The sequence below is a fragment of the Coturnix japonica genome, chromosome 20 (genome assembly GCF_054131305.1).
Source record: "Coturnix japonica strain WE chromosome 20, WE-NBRP24, whole genome shotgun sequence".
In the NCBI taxonomy this organism is placed as follows: domain Eukaryota; kingdom Metazoa; phylum Chordata; class Aves; order Galliformes; family Phasianidae; genus Coturnix; species Coturnix japonica.
In genome coordinates this window covers 7,897,648-7,916,437 of record NC_140682.1, presented here as the reverse complement: position 1 = coordinate 7,916,437, position 18,790 = coordinate 7,897,648, and the positions used below count along the sequence as shown (strand labels likewise).

The 18,790-nt window shown below is 41.5% G+C and overlaps 1 protein-coding gene and 1 pseudogene across 2 annotated transcripts in view; one reads left to right on the top strand and one right to left on the bottom strand.

The window, feature by feature from the left end:
• LOC146757518 (rho GTPase-activating protein 32-like) overlaps window positions 1-18,790 on the top strand; it is a 218,196-nt gene that overhangs the window by 45,508 nt on the left and 153,898 nt on the right. The gene's annotated exons all lie outside the window — the stretch shown is intronic.
• Window positions 380-18,048, bottom strand: LOC146757535 (uncharacterized; annotated as a pseudogene). The gene is made up of 18 exons (XR_014936073.1): window positions 17,953-18,048; window positions 17,390-17,683; window positions 17,098-17,200; window positions 14,886-14,920; window positions 13,214-13,300; window positions 12,975-13,091; window positions 12,644-12,782; window positions 11,156-11,340; window positions 10,301-10,406; window positions 9,732-9,843; window positions 9,208-9,279; window positions 8,599-8,745; window positions 6,632-6,794; window positions 5,208-5,475; window positions 4,651-4,712; window positions 4,328-4,447; window positions 2,913-3,108; window positions 380-471 (listed from the first exon to the last, which is right to left on the bottom strand). The product of XR_014936073.1 is annotated as an uncharacterized LOC146757535 (transcript).

Below are 18,790 nucleotides of genomic sequence, written 5' to 3'. Positions count from 1 at the left end.
TACCAATGGCGTGAAACTCTAAGTGACATTTGTATAATTCATCTAATTTGGTCCGCATTTCTTTTACTTGTGACACTTTATCAATTATATATTCTTGGGCAAATTCTATGTTGTTAGTTAGTTGGGCATTTTTGTCTTCTAGTGTCATATTTATAGATTTCTGTTCATCCAGTTCAGAAGCAATTTCCCGATAGTCAGCTTGACCCTGCAGAATTTGTTCACGGAGGGCATCAGCTGTTTCTTCAGAAAAAGAAAGCTCAATACGCAGGCTTGTTACCTGCTTACTGAAATCTTCTTTTTTATTTTTTTCTCTTCTGCATTGTTCTTCAAGCACAGTTAAATGACGTTCCAAGATTTCAGTTCTTTCCCTCAGTGCTAGTACTTCCTTTCAGTACGCGGAGCACTTTTGTTTCATGTGTTCAATTGTCCTTTGCTCTACAGTGTTCTTTTTCTTTCTCTCATTTACAACTACTGTAAAACAAACAAACAAACAAACAAAAAAAAGGGAAAAGGAATGTAGCTCAGATTGATTAAAATCATTATTACATAGCAGTTCACAACACCAAGTAGCAACTTCTAAGTGAAAAACTGTCGTAATATGCAAGCCATGCCCTCACATCACATAGTATTTGATACTAGTGAAGGAATTAAAGTCCTCTGAACACGTAATCAGGTGCCTCAGATTTCTATACAGAATTAACAGCAAAAGGTTTTCAGTCTGGAAGAACACTTTTACCATGGCACTACTCAAACCTTCCACTCCACACCAGTAGAAAATCTAATTAGATTTAAGAAACATGGGAATGAGATAGATAATTCACAGCTATATTCTTTCTATATTCCGTGCTTCAGCAATCCCTATAAGGCAGCCAGGAATCACTCCATCTACATCTAAATGGTAGATAAAAAGTTCTCTAAGAAATTTCATTCCAACTCACAGTCCTCTTACTTTCAAAAGAAAGATAAAACTCTGGACAAGTTGATCACTTAAGTGTTGATATCTGTCTCTCTTATTCAGTTGATCTCTAAACAAAATATGAGGATTCCTACTTCTGTCCACACTTACTCTTTTGCATATAAAGTTCACTCATAAAGTTGTACAAATTTTCAGATTCAAGTTTCCATAAATATTCCATTAGCTTGGGGCTGTTTTTTTCTTTAACTGGTGAGCAATTAGCTAAAATCACATGCATTTTCTTTCTATCAAAAGCGACTTCTGCTGTATTTCATCACTGCTTTAGAATCCAGTTATGTCCATTCCATAATATGCATACTTTAAGTATTAGAAAAATAAATATAAGTCAAGACTTACTAGGGATTGGGTCACCACAACAATATATTCCATGGTGATTCTTGTACAGTCCTTTTATTACTACAACTACAGAAAGGAAGAATTTTATAGCGCCCACGTGCAGCCTGCATTACATACAGATTCACATGTACTGCATGGAAACAGCCTCTTAACTCATCTAAGGAGTTTTATATACAGCCCTCAACTGATTTAAAAGTCATACTGAAGAAACAGCAGTGGCGTATTCCACCCCAAACCAGGTTTTGGGTTTTGATTGCTGCTCCCAGCAACACTAGTGAGGGGAATATGATTTATAAGTAATCTAAACACTTTATGCTGAAAACAACAAGCAAGCACTAAAGCAAGATAAAGACTAGGGAGAAGATGTGTAATGTTCAGTCTAGAAGCTCCTTACAGAGGAAGTAGGGAAAAAGCATTATTACAGAGCATAGGAAACAAGACCTAAAAGCTCAGAGAATGGTGTAAATACCATGAACTTGCAGCTGAGATAACCTAGCATCTCCTAAAACACTTTTGCTCGTGCTACTTATATAACTAATTCTATAAAAGAACCAGTACAACATACCTGTGCTCATTGTTCTACTGTGTATATTTAACACAGCTAAAGAATATATATTAAGCGGTTTTTGAAATTGGACGCTGTTAATACTCACAAATAGAAGAAAATTTTAACATGATTGAATACTCAGTACTTCTTAACAGAAAACTTCATGCTGACATTGTGACTATCAGCTACCCATTTTAATTCCTATGTGGAGCATTGCTGTCATTAATTTTTAAATGAGAGCTTTGGTCATATGATTAGAACAAACCCACTACTATTTGGAGTATGGAGGAGTCCACATCCCTCCCTCAGTCTCAGGTAAGATGCTTATATGTGATGCCATTCAGTGGTCACATTAGGATTCAATATTTATGCCAAATAAAGGCAGCAGGGACAAATCATCCAAGAACAGCATCTCATCCAAAGAAGGCCTTGACTTTCTCCCTTGCACATATTTTGCAAGAGGAATACAAGAAAGGAAGGGACTACAGCTAAGTTTTAGATTTTCCCTTCTACATTGTATATGCCTTCCGTAATTCTAGGAACACTGATGCTCAGCTGTGCCCAGAAGTGAAGTTAAATGCATCAGAGCTTATCCAAACCATTTTGCTCAAATATTGCCCATGAGCGAGCAATTAGCAGGTCGTCAACAATTTTGATAGTTGCTACAGGAAAAACAAAACAAACAAACAAAAAAAAGCACTTGAGCAGCTGATGCTACTCAGAAGATCAGCAACAGCAGTTGAAACAATCCTAAAGAAACTGCTTTAAAACTATTACCAAATCTGCAAGTGCATCAACAGATGAGGAAAAAGCAGCAAAAAGGAAAAAAATAGTGCAAAAAACTTTTAATCCTAAGCATTCAAAAATGAACAGCATAGGACCTTCTGAAAAAGGGATATTTACATAACAGTTACTTCTATTTACAGTTTAACACAGTGGCTTTTCTCCTTATACCATAAGGTACGCGCTTCACAGCCTTTTGCTTCCTATCTGGAATAGGAAGCAATTTATTGTTTTGGAAGACACCCTGTTCAACGATGGAAGAAACTGTACCTTTCTTTGGAGGTGGCTCTTCCACAGTAGGCTTATCCTCGTCAGTACTGTGCTTTCTTCCCACTTCCAACTCAGTTTTCTCTTGTTTCAGTGCTTTAACTGAAAGCACTGAAAATTGGCTGCTTTCAGTTCCTTTATTAGTGTTCTCTTCTGCCGGTTCTGCTTTAATGGTAGTTAAATGGTAGGTAGTCTTTTCCTGTATTGATATAAGATCAGTTACATTGAAGCTTAACAAAAGGAGCACTTAAGTCTCAGTAATCTTCTGTAGGCAAATATTTACACAAAACCATACAGCTAAAATATTTACCCGGTGACTCTATAGACATCAGTTACAAATCTCAATAGCAGACAGAACAAGTACACCTTCAGATAATGACAAGTGCAATACTCAGTAGAGTATACAAGGGAAAGCAAGAGCCTAGCAGGTTACAAAGTAAAAGACTTGCACACAATCAAGAGTTTACCAGTTTATCAAAGAATTTCCTGTTTCCAAGAAGTCAACAAAATTACAAACATGGTCAAAGAGCAAATGGTCAGCTCTCATACAAGTTCATCACATCACACTTCTGCTAAGCTGCTAAAATCACTTTCATCGTGACAGATATAATCCAACCTTAAAGCTTAGTCAGCTCTGTCACGCATATTTTAGATTGTGTCCTTGACCACAAGTGAAGCTTCCTTACTTACAAGATGACGATTGTTAAGCCATGCTGGCACTGCCAAGGACTGATTATTCATCTTTAGTAGCTTATGAAAAGAAAAGCCTCAGAAGTGTTCAGGCCACACAATCTCACAGATAGAGTTGGAGCCTTGTTCTTGGAAGAAGTAATAGGTGAGGACATGACTACTCATCACAGTCAGCTTTAACACCATGGAAATACTAAGTTGCAGTGATGCAGACAGTCAAAGACTAAGAAGGGTCAAGTTGCTAAGCTTACAAGGTTAGAGATCTGAGTGACAGAATTAACTATAAATGTTTTCAGAGCTACTTCAGGCTACCAAACATCAAAAAATGAACAAAAACCACCAGAAGTGGTATGCACACATACTTAATCAAGCTAGTCTTCACATATTCAGTAGCTCGCAGTACATTAGTCAGGATAAAGTTTTATGGACTGCATAGAACGTGGAGATATCCTGACCATTCATACTCGTACTTCCAACTCTACTCAACATACTTTTACTGCTGCTCTTCCTCTGATGTAGGAGTGTGAGGCAGGAGTTAGTGGAACACGCTGATATTTTTGTTGTTTGTGTTAACAACAACTACCTTCAGATAAATTTGAATTGTTTACAATTTCAAGCGAGTACCAGCTACATACAGAAAATCAGTTTTCCAAAAATGTGTTGATTACAAGCATAGAATTAGTGTTTTCCTTTTTTTGTATAAGGATACAGAGATGTGTAAAACTCACACAATCTTTTACTTTTTCTTCTAAATGAGATTTTAAGTCTTGTAGCTCTGTCATAATGTCATCTTTCTGCACCACGATGTCCATTAGCTCTCGAATCCTTTCATTTTGTGCATTCATTTTCTTGGAAATAAAAAATAAAAAAAATTCAGTCATCAGTTTCTAATGGAGTGTTAAGTAGCTGAATTACACAATGCATTAAAGGCAAATTCAGTTAAGCTAAGCTCCGTAAGAAATCTATTAATGGAGCCTACTGGAATAGCATTTTAAGCTACCACAAGTTGGTATTAAAACAATTTTACCCAACATCTTCTTGATAAAGTTACCTCAGTTGCTTCTTTAAGTTGCTCAACAGACTCATCCAATTTAATCATCTGCATTTCAAAGTCTGTAACACACAGAAAAGGTTGTATTACATAAGTAGCCAATAGATAGTTTATTAAGTAATCAATTTTTCCAGATATTCTAACGTTTAGGTAGCTTTTGAACAGATTAATTAATTTGCATGTGGTCTTCACTTATTGGGAGTGATTCAAAAGTTTTCTATATTTCTTGGAACGAAAACATTGCATCAACAAGACATAAAGAAGAGTAGAGATTACAATATAAAAGTAAAAATCAAGATATAGACATTTAACCCCATACTTACAAAAGCGTAAAGCTGCTAGTTGCAGTTTAAAGGAGAGGGGGGGAAAAAGAAAAGAAATAACCAAAAACCGTGGAATTGCTGAACCTGAATATACACAAGGAACAAACTATCACTTATCTACAGGCTATGGTTCCAAAGGTAGAACACCTCCTCTAATTCCTACTCAAACTGGTTATTTCTATTTTAGATTAATGAACTATTTCTGTCTTCTACCTTTCACATCGCATAACTCACCTTTGTTCTTCTGCATCAGCTCTTCTTCAATTTTAAGTAGTTTGCTGTTTTTCTCTGTTAGCTCTTCTTTGGTCTCCATCAGTTCAAAGTTAGTTTTCTCCAGCTGCTTTTCAAACCAGCCAATATCTTCCTTCGGGTCCTCCAGGGATACAATGGAACTATGTGCTGCCTCAGCTTGCTCTTTAATATCCATGACATCATAATGCACAGAATCAAGAATGCCCTCAGGATCAACACAGGTGTCAGGCACTATGCTATGTTCTCCACCCTGAAACGTAATTTATAATCAGTTAAAACTGGTGAATAGCTGACTACATAATAGCTGTTATTTTTACAGATAGTCTGGATAGCCACTATGAACACAGCCATACAAGAAGTTTTTAATTTCAGCTTCAAAACCCACCTCACAAATTCACATACAACATGACAGTGATTCATATGGGGGGAAGATAAGTGGCATTCTAGTAACAGCTAATATATTTCATAGTATTTGATGTTTGGTCACTACTTAAACCAGTTTTCAAGAAATTACAAAAGAGTTATTGCAGACTCCAATCCTGCTTTTAACCTCAAGAGTTTCACTAGGCAAACAATGTACAAGAACTGCCACTTCATGCAGCCATAGATTTCTGCTTTTTTTATGTTTTGAGTTTCCAGTTGCATTCAATGCAACTGATCATCATCTTTTCAGTTCTTTGTCTTGCAGCGCCACATCACCCTCATAGGCTGCTCCCTCTACTTTCACACTTAACCTCTTTCAGATAAGGCCACAATCCAAGGGCACACATCCATCAATTGTGCTTCAAACACAAACTCTCAGCACTTCAAAGTTTTCCATCAAGACTGTAGCACTGATCTGACAGCTTAACTTCTTCAGTGTTATATCATAGCACTCACTCCTACCCATTCCGCTTAACCCCCACTTTCCCACTGAAGCATCTGATGGCCATAACACAGCTTTTCAAACTCTTTACTGCTCCACTTCTTTTGTCAACACTTGAACTGGACAATATTCAAAATTACAACAGCAGCAACATATGGGGTAGCTGGATTTGCTTTCCTACATGGGATCATATTTTGAGAAGAGAGAAAAATTAAGTAAATAGCATAAAATCTCCTCCAGATGTAACAAGTTGCTTCTTGTTAGGTTGAATACTTTTTAGGAATGAGATTCTCAGAAGATGCTTCTGCCCTCACGGCCCAAAGAAACACAAAGACCCCAGTAGAGATTTTTAGAAAACTCTGTAGGAAAATTAAGCTCAACTAAAACACTAAATTAAAAATCCTGACTGCTGTATGGAGACAAACACCCAAATTCACTACAGATACTACACAAATAGATTCATATTCTTAGAAGAACAGAATTTTTTCTTTAAATGCAAATCATAAGTACTGATCAACAAAATAGACTACAACATACTCACGTTTTGTGCAATAGCTGAGAATCTTAGCACATTGAGTGTTTCTTCATAGGTTGAAGCACACTGGCTGATGTTTGCTAACATGTGTATCTTCCCTTTTCCACTGAAGAATCCCTGAAGAAAGTGTGTTAACTTACTTTCACGAAACGGTATGTGCTGCTGCACCCTTTGAAGACAAAAACCACAACAAATCCCATTAGCAGAAGTTAACAGCTTCATTTCAATGTGAGAGCTATCCAAGTGGAAGACAACACATTAATAACTGCACTAGTCTTTAAATCATTTTGAGTTGTGGGTTGTTTTGAATTTAATCTTTTTGCTAGTTTGCAGACAGGTTGTATGATTGTTCCAGCTACTATGCAGCCATTATCTTCTTAGACAACCCACGAGAACATTTAAAACAAAAAGTACATTCAACATCCAGCCTAAGATAGGTCATACAGCCTCACGTTAGCTTAAATTCTCTCTCACCTTTCTCTTTCCCTTACCACATCTGGCAAACTGACCTATCTACTTCTAAGAAAACAGTACCCAACAAAATCAGAGATAACCACTCTCTCAGTATATTGTCTCTAGGAAAGGACAATAGTAAATACTTTGGAAATAAAGAAGCATATACTTATCACAACATCTCTGGTGTTTCCTAAACCAAGGTTAAGTCACTGAATCAAACAGCTGGTGATGTACAGAAAATTAGGAGAGAACTCCTAAAGCGTGACTAAACACACTGTTCTCTAGTGAGGTTACCTGCTGGACTCTTTACAGCTACTGAATTCTGCCAACAGAGCTAAAAGCTTCACATAGCTACGCTCCTGTCACAACACACGTGACCCATAAGTAGCTTTAGTGCAGGAGTGGTAAATGAGTTCTTATTTTAAAGAAAATTACTATCAAAGTCATCACTACATTTCCCCCATATTGTTAAAATTTCAAGTGATCAGGACCAACAAATAAAACAGTTCTGAATAAATCAAAGCACTTTAAGCAGCAGCTAATTTTAAGGAATCCTTCTTCCCTAGAAAGGACAGACAGATAAGAGACTAATCCAGTAGCAAGGCCTATTTTCATCTACTTTTAAGCATAACAGAATTTGAATAGGCTACCAGGCACAGTGTGGCATTTCATGAACACAGAGCTCACCTAATCTTTGGGACAGAAAGACACCTTCAAATGAGAATCAGCAGAGAATTCTGCAATTATATCCAGCTGTGACTGTAAATAAATACTACATTGTTTAAAATACAGAAAGCTCTGTCTGCACTCATTTAGAGCACAACCTCAGACAGAAGTAGCAAGCAGGCTTTCTTCTCTCTGAATTTGGTTAGCTAGATCAGAAAGAATGATGAAGTTGCATCAAGGTTTGGAAAAAAAAATATATATATGTATATATGTAATTATATATATCTATATGTATATATGTAATTATATATATCTATATATAATTTTTCTTTTCCAAATTATATATATATATTATATATATTCTGACCATGTCTCTTGGCTAGGACAAAGCACAGCAATATCCCTGAGGAAAACTGTTACAGCAGAACTAAATGATAAATGCAACTAACTAACAAAGGAGGAAAAGGTCTAACATTTCACACATTTAAAGTGAAAATAGTGAAAACAAATTTTATAATCTGCCCCAGGACTTGTTTGAGAAGGCAAGGCCAGAAAAAAAAACAAAAAAACCACAACGCTAATTTGCTTAAGTCTATGATAACACATTCAGAAATTTAGAACTGGAATGGTTTTATTTGAAAAAACAAACAAACAAACAAAAAACAACAACAAAAAGAAGGCAAGTTTATAGATCACTTTCTTAGATCATTAAGTCTTCACACATCTGCAGAAGCCTACAGATAGTTTTCACTCATAACATAGTTTCATACTCTGCATTTTAAACAACAGTTTAAACATTGTACATGATATCTGAAATCTACAACTAGTTTACAGGTTGTACAAGGACTTACTTTGACTGCTGACTGATCTTGAGTGCACTAATACACTTGCTTAGAGTTAGGAGAGATGCATTGATATTTCCACTCTCTTTCAGTCTGTCACCTTCATTGCACGTCTTGGTATTCCTTTCTGAACCAGCAAGATCACACAGTGATAATCTGAAGGCAGATAAGGAAAATTAAGTTTTCTTGCCTTTGAATGTACATTGATTATTTATCATTTCCAACACAACCACTCCTCCTAGAGGAACAATTTCTTGAACCCTTTCATGCTTTTTAATGTTGCTTTCCTAGTGAAGTTGCACACTACTTCCTGCCAAACTCTTTTCCAACACAGCTTCCATTTTTCTGCCATATTCTTCCTTCTGAGGATTTACATTAGTTCAGAAGTTGAGTGAGAAGGATAAAGGAACACTGTGTGGAACAGTGGGCACAAGATATAGAACAGCATTACAACTTGATGGTTTAGTACTGCATAATGACAGGAAATGGGGAACCACCACTCATACAGGAGGCTGTATCAGGGAACCTAGTGTCCGTAGCCCAATATCAATACATCAATACTGAATGTAACTGACAATTTCATCCTAAAAGAAGAAGGGAACTCTGCTCTGAACTTACTCATTGACTCGTGTCACTCGTGGCATTTCAAGGTCTTCAATTCTTAGTACCTTAATTGTAAATATACTGTGGCTAAAAGGAGAAATGAAGCAAGGTCAATAGCCAGAAATACACACATTTTCTAAAATCTGTAACATCTGTTCAAAACACTGCTGGATTTATTCCAGATTCAATTAACAATAATTCTACTAGATGCATTAAACCTTTTAAAGAGACATTCCGTCTTGGTTTATTTTGCTTTTCTTCCCCCTCATGAACCACCATTACTTACATGGAAGAAGGCTTAGTTATTTTGTTGAGAGTTTTTGATAAAACACTTAGCTTTTGTATGCACTTATCTGCTTGAAGGACTAATCCTTCTAGTTCAAAGCACTAGAATCACAAACTGTCACAAAATATCACATGGAACACTAGATATCAAGCCTTTTTAAAGCCTCTTCCCCGAAAAAAAGCCATAAAGAATATTTTCATTCATCCCTCTTCCCCACACTATGTTACACCCAATGTTAGTGAAAGTTTCCCACCTTCAGCTGGAGCAAGTATTTAGCTTTGTGCTTGCAAAACTCCGGTGTTTCTGTCCCAGTTTAAAAAGTCTGAAAGCTTCTTTAGAATCAGAAATCTGAACCCACTGCAAACCTTTCAAAAGAAGGAAAAGTGATTTTTGCAAGCTTCGCTAGCAAAAGAGAAAGTGAACAAGAAATAAGGTATACAAACTAAGAACATTTAGTTAAGACAATAAAATACTTCATTAACTCTGCCTCAAACATACGACAAGCTGATGGCAGAGAAGACTAAGATTCTTCCTCCCACAGAAAAGGGCAAGGTATAGTATAGCACAACAGTTTATCCTACCAATATACTAAAGTATGTTCCATCCAAATTAAGCAAGCAGCCTTAGTACTGAAAGTACAAAAGCTAAGTTCTTAAACTACAGAAGCCGAAAGTTTGTATTCATTGGTGCAGAAGTCGACCTGAGAAGTTTTTTGTTTTAGCTTGTAGTTTTTATTGGGGATGGGTTATCTGGATTTTGTCTGCATTATAACGACTGTATGGCTCTCATTTTCAAGGATGATGAAGGCAGTGGAGTTCACACAGGCTTTATGGGCAAAGTACAGGAATAAGGAGAATACTGTTGAAGATGCAGATACGTACATGTAGCTTGTTGCCTTCACATTCAAGCAGACACTTCTAGAGCTACACTGAACACATTTAAGAGGCTTCAGGTTGTGTTGCTTTTTTATAGAGCACAAAAGTAGAAAGAAATTCTCATCTACTGAAGAGGAGGAATCTCACCTACCAGATACAGTATGCTTAGAAGTAAAACTTTTAACATAGAAGTTTTCATCTACATGACACTCACCCAGATCTGGCTTTGTATAGTCAGCAAAGCTTGTACCTACTTAGCTTATAAGGTCAAGTATTTTACCTAGGAACACGGGTCTTGAAACTAGAGGAGGCACCTATATCGCACGATCACATCTTAACTCTCTAATGGAGTAGGATGAGATCAGCATATAGCTGTTCACTGCATTTTCTTTCCACATACTCACTAAACCTAGAACAGTTTTACACATCTTAGGTTCATGTAGAAGACAGGTGTTGTTTTTCCCCGAAATACTTAAATATCATTGGAGCCAGACTTCATACTCAGCTGTGCTCTTGAAATAATTCAGAAGGAATTTTACTGCCACCTGCCTTTCACACTGTGAAGTCCACACTTAACCACCTCATCAGTAAGATCAAGTTAACATACTCCACAACTAAAATACCCCAGTGTGGTGTAGCACACCACTAATAAGATGCTTCATTCTTTTTCAGCAGGAACAGAAAGACAAATAGAAAACTGTGTGTAAATACAGAACCCTCTTTCATTACAGAATGGAAAGGATAACACTGAACTATCACAAGATGCATGTACTCATCATTTCTTTATAAAGTAGTTTCCTACCTCTTTTGTCAGACGAAGCAACGAATTTTTAAGAGCAATTTCTTCTCTCACTTTGTCATTAGTCAGTTTTACGTAATCTCTCCACCGAATAGGTTTCAGATCCATTTTTGTGTATAGCCTTCCTCCAACAGTTTTAAACAACATATCCATCGTCCTTGGCAAAATACCAACATCATCTTCTGTCCCTGTAAGCAATACACAAAAGAAGGGCCAGGTTACTATTGTAAGCAACATATAAACATAAATGAAGACAAAGATAACTGATTCTAATCTCAAAGTATACACAAAGAATTTAGAGGCCAGTTACAGTCTGAAGCAATGTTTGCAGTGTTACTAGACTGTTCCCTGAAAAATACTGGCTTTAAGCAACAGCTCACATCCCATTCCTTAGACATTACAGGGCATCACTTTAAAACAGCCAGAATATTCTGCATAAGCTTAGCCTTAAGAAGAAAAAATAACCCACAGCAAACTCCCACATTTAACAGACGTGCAGATTTTCAACTGTTTACCAGGCTCCCTTCCCGCTCTGAAACAACCCTGAAATAACAACCAGAGTGATGTCTCTGCTACAACATTCCCTTCGTCCCACAAACCCTATTTAGAAATATCTACAAGTCTCATAAAAACTGTTAGAGTAACTCAGCTCCTTTCCCATTGCCTTTACTTGGAGCACACAACAACCTCCACATCTTGCCTACTTCACGCCTTAGTTTTTCCACTGTCACTAAATACCAAGCAAGCTTCAGTGTTTTAAAGTCAGTCATGAACACAAGAGAGGACAATACGCAGAAGAATTTCTATAGTGCTGTATGGAAGGTGCATAGAAAGATAATTTTTGAACATACTACCCTGTTGATTCTTAATATTTAAGTCCTAAAAAGGTATTACTATGGGAAAGTCTTCAGCTCCACGCATATAAAACTATTGGAAATACATAGTAACAGAACACTAAATAACAGAAATAAGGGGAACTTGTTTCCTGTGAACCCAATCGTTTCATTTGTTATGACAATATTAAACATAAAAAACAACTGCTCCCAGCCAGAAAGGACATTGATGTATTATTTCTGTACTACTAAAGCTCAGGGAACACAATCTTCTATGCTGCTGTTATTACTAAAATCAGAAATTTGAAAAAAGATTGAAATACCTTGATCAAATGTTTCAGAATGTTTAATTTCTGCCTACAATAAATCAAACAAACTCAGACATACTTTGCCTTCAAATAAAGAACAGCATTTAAGATGCACGCATTTATAGTAGGAACAAAAACCAAAGTTATTGTAGTGTATGCTGTCTTACACACTTGTAAATTTAGTAATATTTGTTATGGAAGAAGACGACTTTTCAAGGCTACTAGTATTCAAAAGAAGGCAACGTACAAGGCCTGTTGAGTAACTAGGTAAGAAGTCATAACATCTCTCTCTTCTAGAAGTAGTTCTCACTTTAAGAATTAATTCAAGGAAAAAGCATTTCTGCTCATACCTTGGAATGTGTAAGTTTTCCCAGCATTTGTAACGCCATACGTAAAAACAAGGCAATTACATCCTTCTAAGAACTCTTTCACTGGTTGCTTCACAGTACCTTCAAAGAATTCTTCTTGAGTTGCTTCAGGTCCAAACACCTGAATGTTACCAAGAAGCTGGTTAATCTCTTTATTTTGTTTAAGCAATATTTAGGTACTCGTAAGGAGTCAGATACACGTTGATAATTCTAAAGACAGTTAAGAAAAACTTGTTTGCTTTCTATGAAGTAACAGAAGACAAGCAACTTTTTCCATAAATAACTTAAAATCATTTAAAGACAATTAATTTACCTGTGAAAAGGTGAACTTCTGTGTTGCCTGTCCTAAAGTTTTATCGCTCATTCTTCCCAATGAGCTCTTAGGGGACTTCAGTATAATGCTTGTTGAGTCCTCAAGTGAAACACATCCCTATTACAAGGAAGCACAAGTAATGCAGGCATGAAAAAAGTTTTAAAAGGTCATCTTACAGGAAAGAAAACATATATACTTTAAGGGTTGTTTTTTTGTTTATGATTAAATAAATGCCTTACCTGTGACCCATTTGCTCTCTCCCGTGCCGTAAAGGGTTTAATACGCAGGCAAACTTGTATGTGTCCCCTAGGCTCCAAACTAGACCTCTAAAATTAAAGAGCTGGAAGTTAGAAATCTGACTAGATCCTCTGTTTGATGATTAGCACATTAAAGCAGCATTATTTTCATCATCCTATTGTAACAGACTCATTTGTTAACACAGGAAGTAATAATATTTTACTGTTTTCACAAGTGCTTTGGACCCTGCTAAACTTCTTAGTCAGAGCCTAGAATTTCAGAACAAGTACTACTGCAACACACTCCTGTACTGCATTCAGGCCAACTATAAACAAAAGTACTCCATTATTGTGCTTCTGAGACAATGTTAGCTTCATCCACTGATACCGGTGCTCCTCATAAGGTATCAAAGCAACACCACACATCTTGGTCTAGTCTATGTGCAGTCTAAAAGCAAGTGAAGATGATTTTCATCTTCTCTGTAAGATTCTAATGCTTCTTATAAAGAAAAGAATTAAGTTTATTTTTTTTTGGAGAAACAAGCTGCCTTTGTGGTCCTGAGGGCCCCTTTTTGTCACCTGTTGGGCACAGCAAGAGAGCTTTTCTTGTACAAATCTATGCCCTGTGTACCTTTCTCGATCCCAAAACCTAGAGTTGTGGTGCAGACACTGGATGCTGACCAGAGCAGTAAAAGAACAGAAGAGGGGAAAAGCAGATACAGGTAAGACACCTAAAAGAAAGAAAAAGAGCAGAAGAGAAGGAAGGATACGGTTAAGAACAAAGGACAGAAGATGGAAAGTGCTATAGAGGATTGGACTGGACATGAGCAGATCAGAGCTACACCAAGGTGTGGCTTCTCCCTGTGTCCCTATCCACCACTGGCAACATCCCCCAATGACAGGGATGCTGCTGCCCCAGCAGCTGATGGGGTTGTGGTCTGGGGTTATGTTCTATGCAGAGCCTCCACAACCTGCTACAGACCCCCAGTTCCCTGACACTTCTTTTTTTTCCAGGTGTCTGCACACAAGAAACAGGTGTTCTCTATAACCTGCATGCTGGTAATTAGTGTGGGCAATTACTGTGTGGGAATTGGGGGAGGGAAATTCAGGGGTGGGATAGTGAGGAGTATTGGAGGGGGCTGGGAAATTGTTTGGGTGGGATTGTAGAGATCAGATATGACTGCTAGGATGGGGGATATTTGGTTGGAAATACTGTCATTTCTATTACTCATTGCTTTGTATGATAAGTTATTAAATGCTTTATGTTCCCTCTGCTACATCTCTGCTTGCAGTCATTTGTGCAGTGACAAAGGTCCTCAGCTCTACATGCCCACCTCCAAGGTAGGATGGAGCACCACAGATGGCAGTGTTCCACAGCTGCCACCAGCAGCCCCAGCTCGTCCCTCCACACCTGAGGTGTGAGTGGCTGTGAGAGGAATGTCTCTGTGGAAGTGCAGCTCATTCCTCCCCTCTGATGGGGGCAGAAGGCATCTGCATTTCCCTCATGGCTCTTATTTCCTGTGTTACTGTGGCAAATGAGCTGAGCCACTGTGCCTCTCTACTATGGCAAGCTCTGCAGCTCTGCCACTGTCTTTATACTCAGCTGTTCCTGTGTGTAACGCTCCACACTTGGACCCTGCAGAGCCCAAAGGCCTCCTTGGCTGCTGTTACTCACCTGGACATTGAGGGTGCTGTGTCTCCAGTCTGTACCTGCTTCCAGGTGTCACTTGCAAGACACTGCGAGTCCACCTGGTTGGAACTGCAGTCAACAAACACAAATGTGAAAGAAATAAGAAAGGATTCTTTCATTTCACAGGCTTTCATCTCCATTGAAAGATGTTCTGCTGTGCAGCACAGCTGGGAGCATTTCATATGTGCAAAAAAGGGGGATAGGCCCTGGCTGTGCCGGGCCCCAAAGCAGCCCCGACTGTGCTGGGTTCCCCTCTCACCTGGGCCCTGCAGTGGCCTCAGCTGTGCCTGGTCCCCCTCTGCTCTGGGCCCTGAGCTGGCCCCAGCTGTGCCTGGTCCTCCTCCATCCTGGGCCCCAAGGCCCTGCCTCTGCCTGCTCCCCCTCTGCTCTGGGCCCTGAGCTGGCCCTAACTGTGCCAGGCCCCCCTCTGGCACAGGCCCTGCCTCAAGCCCCGCCCCCTGTGGGCAGCAGTGCTAGTGCCTGTTGGTTTTGCTCTCTTCCCTCTTCTTTCCCTGTTCTCTTCACAAATGCTTTCAGATCCCCCAGGATGACGTGCACTGACACTGCTGCCTTCTTCCTGCACAAACTTTCTGGGCAGCTCAGCTTTTTCTACAGAGCAGCGTGCCTTTGGAAGTGCTTGGAGGATGTAAACTAACAGCAAGAGAACACTGAGCTCTTCTGGGTCTTTCTAGGCATGGCAAAGAGACAGGAGAGTGTGCTCAGCCTTGAGTGGTTGCTTGTATGCAGAAATCCCTGTCACGTTTGTCAACATCTGTGCTGTTTTGCTGTAGGCAGTAGTGTGTGACAAGAAGCCTACAATTACCAATTTAGTGAACGTAATTAATTGTAACAGTTCCCCTTTCTTCTTCCCATGACACTTGGGTTATGGAGTTCTCCTATGCTATGTGCTGGTGTAAATCTCTGAGCCACAGCACTGTTGCGTTTAGCAAAGCTCATGGCAACAGGCTTTGGCCAACCTCAGAGCTACATAGATGATGAGAAGATATCCAATGATAGGAGGGAAAATGAACAAGCTCCAAGGTAAGTGTTGTTTTTTCCTTCTAGTCAGCACGCCATCGCTAAATCTTCCATGCTGTGACTTTTATCTTGATAGTGATGATCCCTTAACCTCACACCTTTAGCACAGCACTTTCTGTGGAGATTCCCACTAGTGACAAAGTATTAGTGCCGCTTTTCTGCCTGTTTCTTTTTTGTCTGTATTTTCCAGAATGTGGGTATTTCTTTCATTGCCCACAAACACTGCCCAGTGCAGGAGGAGGCAGGGACAAGAGTCAGGAGCAAGGGCAGAATAGTTTCTCTGTTAGTGAATGGAATGCCATTGTTTTCTGCATATGGACTTGCCATAGTGCTTCTTACAAGGCCTAACAGTGGGATGAAATGTGCCCTGAAGCAGGTGTGCTTGCAGGAAGGCAAAAGAGAATTGCAAATAATGCTAAGGGGGGCCAGTAAGATGATCAGAGGGCTGGAGCACCTTTCCTGTGAGGACAGGTTGAGGGAACTGGGCTTGTTGTGCTTGGAAAAGAAAAGGCTCCAGGGAAACCTCACTGTGGCCTTCTAGTATTTGAAAGGAGCATATGAACAGGCAGGGGAATGGCTGTTTACAAGGGTGGATAGTGATAGAACAAGGGGAATGGTTTTAAAGTGATACGGGGACGTTTAGGTTGGATATTAGGTTGATGTTTTTCACACAGAGGGTGGTGACACACTGGAACAGGTTGCCCAAGGAGGTTGTGGATGCTCCATCCCTGGACACATTTCAGGCCAGGCTGGATGTGGCTCTGGGCAGCCTGGTCTGCTGGTTGGAGACCCTGCACACTGTGGTCCTTTTCAACCAAGGCTATTCTATGAGTCTATGGCTGTTTTTAACACCAAAATGCAACTTGGCTTGTAATTGTTTCTAAAATGATCTGGTTTGTCCTGTTTGGAATGTGATATTTCTACAGCAGAAGGATGCAGAAGTGAAAAGGCTCGAAACACTACTGAAGGAAAGTGCCGAATGTCAGGACAACCTCGAGGAAGCAAATGAATCCATAAGAAAACCATCGAGATGAATTATTTCCTATGGCCAGACCGCGGGGGGGGGCAACGAGGCGGCCGCCACCCACCCCCCATCTCCGTCTCCTTCATCCAACACGAAGGGGGTGATGACGGCGGGGGGCCAAGCCCCTTCTCACACCAACTGGCTTTCGGGTTCCCCCCCCAGCGTTTCCCACATGGTGTCGAACATGTGGCGTCGCCTGGAGGCGTCCCAAGGGAGGGGGAGGGTCGCAATTGAGCCGCTACGGGTAAAGGAAGGGGGGGCAAAGAGGAGTTGGAGACACCCCCCATCGCCCGGGGCCTTAGGAGCTGAATAGGGCATTGACCGGGAGGAGTGTGGGGGGGGGGGAAGCGGGAGGGGCGCAGGGTGAGCCTTAATTCTGCTCCCCCCGACTCCAACCGCACCGATCAGCCCTGAGCCCCCCCCCCACCTGCAGCAGCAGCGCCAGGATGTGGAGGCGATGAGGGGGAGTCGCGTCGTAGGGCTCCAAACGGAGGCAAAGCCGTAACCCCCCTCCGGGGCTCCCCATCGTGCCAAAGCCCTCCCGTAACCCCCCCAGGCTCCAGGCGGCCAAACGCCGCAGGTAGCGGCTGCACGCTTTGGGCCGGGGGGGGCCGGGCGCCTGAGCCAATACTCTCAGGTATCCCCGCAGCCCCCCTTCGTTTTGGGTGGTGGGGGGGGGGCGCCCACGGGGGTACACGAGCAGCAGCAGCAGCAGCTCCACCTGTACGGGGAGGACACACAGCCCTCCGTGGAGACACAGCTGACACGTCCCCACCCCTCTGAGGACAGCCCCCCCCTCCCCGGGATCGCCTTCCTCCGGCTCTGTAGGCCGTAGGAACCAAAGCGAGGGCGGAACGCCAGTGAAGCGGATCGCGTTTCCCAGGGGACTCATTTCCACAGAGCACGCGTTCCCTCCGGGGGAGCGGGTTACGGCACGGACCCATTGGGGATAATGGGGGGAAGGGGGAGTGGAGACCGGAGAGGCCTGACCTGGTGGCGTGGGGCGGAGGGGGGGGGAACGGCAGAGGGAGCGGAAGAGGTTTGTGGGCTGAGGGCCGGCAACAGCCGCCCCCAAGGCCCCAGCATGGTTTAAGGGGGTATTTTGGGGCTAAGGGGTGGATTTGGGGTCCATAGGGTGGGTTTGGGGGGTATCTGGGGGTTATGGGGTGGCCTTTGGGGGTTTTAAGGTGGGCTTGGGGGGGTGTTTGGGGGCTGTGGGGTGGGATTAGGGTGCAGTGGGGTGGGTTTGGGGTCTATAGGGTGGGTTGGGGGAGGTATTTGGAGTCAGTGGGGGCACTCTAAGACCCCAGTTTAATGGGGGGGGGCGGGGGGGTCTCTTTGGAACCAAATTGGGTTGAAGGGGAAGGGGCGTGGGGCTTCAAGCACAGCCCCGATGGGTGGCAGAAGACTGAAAGGACAGAGCGGGAGGGGTCTGCCTGAGTGGCTGATGGCTTTGGGGCCGCATCCCGCCAGCCTGAGCCAGGAGCCTGGGCTGTAATGCAGCCTTCCCCACAGACAGCTGATGGGCTGTCCCATGGCTCTCTGGAGACGTGGAGAGGGACCAGCCCTGTGAACTGGGGGGCTCCTGGCCTCCCCATCCCTCTCTCGGGCAGCCACAAACAAGCAGCGACCCTTTGGCGTTAGGGAATGGGCTCTTGTTGGGTCACCCCCATGCACATCCCAGCCCACAGCCTCCAGCCTCACCTGTAGGCAATGCTCTCCCTCTGCAGTGAGCTCCGTCTCCTTCGCAACTGCCCGCTGTCAACACTTGCAGTGCTCAGGCTTCTGGTGTAGGTTGGAGTCATGTCAAATCTCACTGCAGTTGGGA